This window comes from Micromys minutus (genome assembly GCF_963924665.1).
Source record: "Micromys minutus genome assembly, chromosome: 12".
Lineage (NCBI taxonomy): Eukaryota > Metazoa > Chordata > Mammalia > Rodentia > Muridae > Micromys > Micromys minutus.
In genome coordinates, this window is record NC_137981.1 from 1,559,893 (window position 1) to 1,565,206 (window position 5,314).

At 40.4% G+C, this 5,314-nt stretch overlaps 1 pseudogene across 1 annotated transcript; it reads right to left on the reverse strand.

Annotated features, from left to right (window-relative positions):
• Window positions 1-3,321: 3,321 nt before the first annotated feature.
• Window positions 3,322-4,575, reverse strand: LOC308427851 (heterogeneous nuclear ribonucleoprotein A3-like; annotated as a pseudogene). The gene has a single exon. The product of its transcript is annotated as a heterogeneous nuclear ribonucleoprotein A3-like (transcript).
• Window positions 4,576-5,314: the final 739 nt, after the last annotated feature.

The window sequence follows — 5,314 nt, forward strand, 5'->3', positions numbered from 1 at the left end:
GTGACTTCACTGACCCCTAAATTAGCAGGCTCGGGTCTTCACTGTCCAGATGGTTTTCAAATCTTACAGTTTGTTACCTTCCCCAGTCCTCAATAGGACATCTATCCATAGAATGAGGATAATTATAGAATATATTTTAGAAAATCCATTATAAAAATTGTGTGAATTCATTCAGACAAACAGCCTTCAAAATAATAAGCATAAACTAAATGTAAATTTTGTTTATTTGAAGCAGTGTACTGCATAGATCATTAATAAATGCATTGCTAGGAAATCCTTGTAAGTTAGTCAAAACTGTACTATTGATGCAACTTTCATGTCTTTAATTCCCTCTGTCCAGATATTGGATTCATATCCACCCCACCTCCCAGCACAAAACCAGTAAAGAAATGAGGATAAGAGAAATTGAACTTCGGCCTTTTCCGTTATTTTATCCTGTCCCCCCTTTAACACCCAAGAAAAATTACAGTGGCCACAGTGGGAAGCATTTCCCTAGAGCAATTAGTAACATAGAAAACAAGCAGCCACAGAAAGGTTCTTGAATACATCTTTCTCTAGTAGGTTTGCCAGGCAAGCTATGTATTCTGGACCTTCATGACTAATTCTTTCCAGCAGGGCATTGATTGAACTGTTAATAAAGTGTGAAGGTGTCTTGTGGATGTATTCTGTGTCTCAGAGAAATGGATCTCCACCTTAAGTTAAATGTTACTCTGATCTCTCCCCACCCCCATATTGTGGCAATCACATCTCCAATTGTAATATTAATCAAACTTCTTTCAGTGACAGAAATGTTAATTTAAAATTTTTGTCACAATTATCAGGAGTGTTATTGCAGCTTCTGACTTGTAATTAATTTCTCCTTCCCTTTCTCCGTCACTGGCGTAGAGTCCTTTGTAATAGTGATAAATGAAATCACTGCCTGACCTTTTTTTATTTAAAATAAATTACTTTACAAGAAAAAAAAACTTATGGTAATCAACACCTTCAGATAAACAGAGGAACATGGGACATTTGGTATTTTATTCACTCTCTCTGTCTCTTTTTTCTAATTTGTGTGTCTTTGGTGATAGAAATGACAAGTGGGCAGAGGGAAGGGACTTTATGGCTGTGTTTCCAGATGGGACTAATTTAGGTTGTGTTTTTGGCTTTTATGGAGGGCAGAGGACACCATTGAAATCAGAGTGTAATACTAGTGGAAAAATGTAAATTAAAATGAAAGAACCCAACAGGGGGCACAGAGGAAATGAAATATTGTGCTTACTTGAACAACAGTTAGGAGGTTTAATCCCCCCACCAGTGTGCATCCATGGGGTTGCAGGCTGACACCTGGGAGCTAGCTAGAAAGGCAGACCCCCCGGGTCCTGACCTAGTCACTTAGAATCAAATCAGATTCTCATAAAACGTATGTTTAAACTAGAATCTAGAAAGCACTAGAGCCAAGCCTGAGAGAGTAGATATGTGTGTCAGCTGTTTTACAAATCAGGCTCAATAGCAATGAACAAAGTTCAGGTACACCACCAAGACTTTCACGAAGAGTAAAAGGTTCAGTGTCTGTATAGACAAGAGTGCGGAGTGAGAAGATACTTGTATGTAGAAATAGCTTTTGTACTTCCCTGCAAGCAGGGCAGCTTTGATTAAATCCTCAAAATTGTCAGTTCATGAGGAGTCAAGATTGCTCAGCTGCAGGAAAACAGGGGGCCACCAAACAGCTCATTGAGTGGAAGGGGTGATAGAAACTACTAGAACCTGTGAAAGACATTAAAAACACAAACAACAAAACCAACAAACAAAAAATCCCTTTATCAGTTGGATGTGAAGTGCTTTTAGAGAGCACTTGCTTGTTTAACAAAGTAATTGTCAGAGAGTGAATAAGAATTTTCTGCCCCGTAACACTGGATGACAGAATTGGAAAAATCATTGATTGGTGGTGTTTAGTCTGTGCTTGGGACTAAAACCAATACCCTGGTTCCCACAGTCACAGGATTCTCATTTCCTGGGCCCTGGAAAAAAAAAAAAAACTGACCTCAGCTATGGGAAAACTTCTAATGTCTGAAATGTACAAGGGTTCCCAGTATAACTTCTCCTTGGAAATTGTCTATTGCCTTTGAAATTCATCCCTTTTCCAGTTGGTGGCTCTGTATTTAGACGGCTTGCACTTTATGGTTGAGCTCTTGTCAGAAGTGGAGCTAATGAGCAAAAGTAAGATCTCAGGCCTTACTGACCCAAGTCAAGGTCCATTGAGTGGAATTCCATTAGTCACCAGGAAGGTATGTATCTGTTTTGTAGTTAGTAATCAAGTCACTTGCTGAGAATGGCTGGGAAAACTCTGTTCAAAGTAGAGGACTTTGTGTCTAAGGATTACATGCCCAGTGCTTTTCTTAGAAAATACAAGATTGTCTTGGAATCTTTGCTATAAACCTTCTGTCAAAATTAATTAGGGGAATCATGTAATTACAATTTTTTGCATCTAGATGGCCCCCAATGACTTGTTTCTTAATATGGAATTGTTTCTGAAATGTTGAAATAACAATGAAAAGACTAAATGGCCTTTGTAGGAAGTTAATCTTAAACAATGATGCTTTTTAAAATTATAATTTAATTGTATCTTAATGACAATTATGGTTTAGACAGAATCCCTCCTATTGTGAGCTTTCTTAAGTTACATTCATTAAACTCTCCAGACCCTGGAAACAAGCTGGTATGACTTTAAGAATTGGGCCACATCTCAAATTACAGGTGCAAGGTTGGTATAAGTTAATGACCAGCCCCTAGATTCATATAGGAGCATTTGTCTACAGTGTGGTTTTCCCTGGCCCTTCATAAACTGAGTTATCACTAACATGCATTCTGGTTAATATGTTATTTTTTTCACAAAATAGAGATTTCAGATGACTTTTCAATAATGCCAGATTAGGTTAATTATCTTTTAAGAGTGTTTTGGTGAAACTCTAAATTGTACTGTAACCAGGCTACACAGAACCTGGAGTGAAGTGGCCTCATTTCTTTAGGACAAACATTCACTCAATTTTGACCCCTATTTTGCTTATTGCTCTCTGCCCTTTGGCTTACCCAGGCATTGGGTTATGACAATATTTCTTTTTCTTTTTCTTTTTTTTTTGAAAAGTTAAAAATTCCTTAATTTTTTATTCCTGGTACCACTACCACAATTTACAGGGCAATATACCTGATGTAATGAAAAGGAAAAGAAAAAGACAAAGCTACAACAGATAAAAGACCTCAGGAAAGTACATCTAATTGACACTACATTGCATTAATCATTAGTTGCACTTTTTGCAAACTGTGGCTGTGACAGTCCTGAACAAGAAGGGTTTCCTGTTTAAGCTGCAGTAACTTTTCTGACTGTGGATCCTCGTTCCTCCTGTGGCAGATTTTTACAGTTCCTCTAATGCATTTAGGACGACTGTCTCAAAGTAACCTGCAGCTTTCCTGACAACTCCTCGCTCTCTCTCCTGCTAAGAACTGTAGCCGTTTCTGTTTTATTTGAAAACCTTCTGCTTCCATATCCACCACTTCCACCTCCAGATCCATAGCCACGCCATAGGGACTGCCTGAGCTTCTGCCACCAAAACTGCCCCCTTTCATGGGTCCATAATTTGATTGTTGCTGTCCACTATAATTTCCAAAGTCATTATAGTTTTCACCACCACCAGAGTTACCTCCACCAAAATTCCCTCCTTCACTGTAACCATCATATCCTCCTCCTCCACCACCGTAGCCACCGCCTTGGTTTCCATATCCTGGTCCACCCCCTCCATAGCCTCCTCTACTGCTGTAACCAGGGCCACCACCATAGTTGCCACCATCACCTCCAAATCCATTATATCCACCATCACCACCTCCATAACTACCTCTGCTGCCTCCACTTCCACCGCCATAGCCTCCTCTTCCACCAAAGTTTCCTCCACGACCAAAGTTTCCTCCACCACCTCCAAAGTTTCCTCCACGACCCATAAAGTTGCCAGAGCCACCTCCACGACCTCTCTGAGATCCAGCTGACTGCATCTCCTGTTTAGAAAGGGCCTTTTTCACTTCACAATTATGCCCATTAACAGTGTGGTATTTCTGAACAACAATTTTATCAACTGTGTCATGATCATCAAAAGTTACAAAAGCAAATCCTCTCTTTTTCCCACTCTGCCTGTCTTCCATAACTTCTATGGTTTCAATCTTGCCATACTTTTCAAAGTAGTCTCTCAGATTACATTCTTCCGTATCCTCTTTAATACCACCAACAAAAGTTTTCTTCACCGTTAAATGGGCACCAGGCTTCACAGAATCCTTTCTAAAAACAGCTCTCTTTGGTTCCACCACACGCCCATCGACCTTGTGTGGCCGAGCACACATTGCAGCATCCACCTCTTCAACACAAGAGTAGGTCACAAAACCAAAGCCTCTGGAACGTTTTGTTTGAGGATCTCTCATAACCACACAGTCTGTAAGTGTGCCCCACTTCTTAAAATGTTCTCTTAAGCTGTCATCTGTGGTTTCAAAGCTCAGCCCACCAATGAACAGCTTCCTCAGCTGCTCTGGGTCCTTTGGATCATGGCCCTCCATTTTGAGACCGGACTTGCCTCTTCCAACTCGAGTTCAATATGGGACCGAGAGGAAGAGCATGACAATATTTCTTTCTGCCAGCCTCTTGTTATCCAACACGAGAGCAAGGTCTCCTTGGAGTCTCTCAACTTCATTCCTCCATTTTTATCCACTATACATCCTGGGAGGCTGGCTGGTCAGTTCTTGACTACACTGGGTTCTGGTTCTTTCCATTCTGTTACCTTGTTATTTCAGCAAGTGTGTCTCTGTTGTGTGGTATTTCATAAGGACAAATGCAGGGGGTTCTAGCATGGGCATAGGCTGAAGAAGTATGTGCCCACAGATATGCATCTGATGTGGGAGTCAAGATGGTGAAGTCCATTTTGTTTCCAGAAGCATGGCCCTCAGAGGTGGTAGATGTAGTAAAGAAATTTTACAATTGTAGTGATAGTTATTGTTTTTAGAAGCTACAAGGTATTCCAGTGGGGATTTCTAGAAAAGAAGAGACAGACAGACAGAGAACGAGAGAGAGAGAGAGAGAGAGAGAGAGAGAGAGAGAGAGAGAGAGAGAGACAGAGAGAGACAGAGAGAGAGAGAGATAATAAATTAATAAAATTACTTCCTCACATGTTTCCTGAATTAAGCAAAACTCTGGTATCTAAAAGCTAGAGTTCTTTGAAACGTGTGGACTGCTGGAATCAAATGAAAATTAACATGTGAGGAACAGAGTTGGATCCTCTGTCTCTAAGTGTTCCTGCCC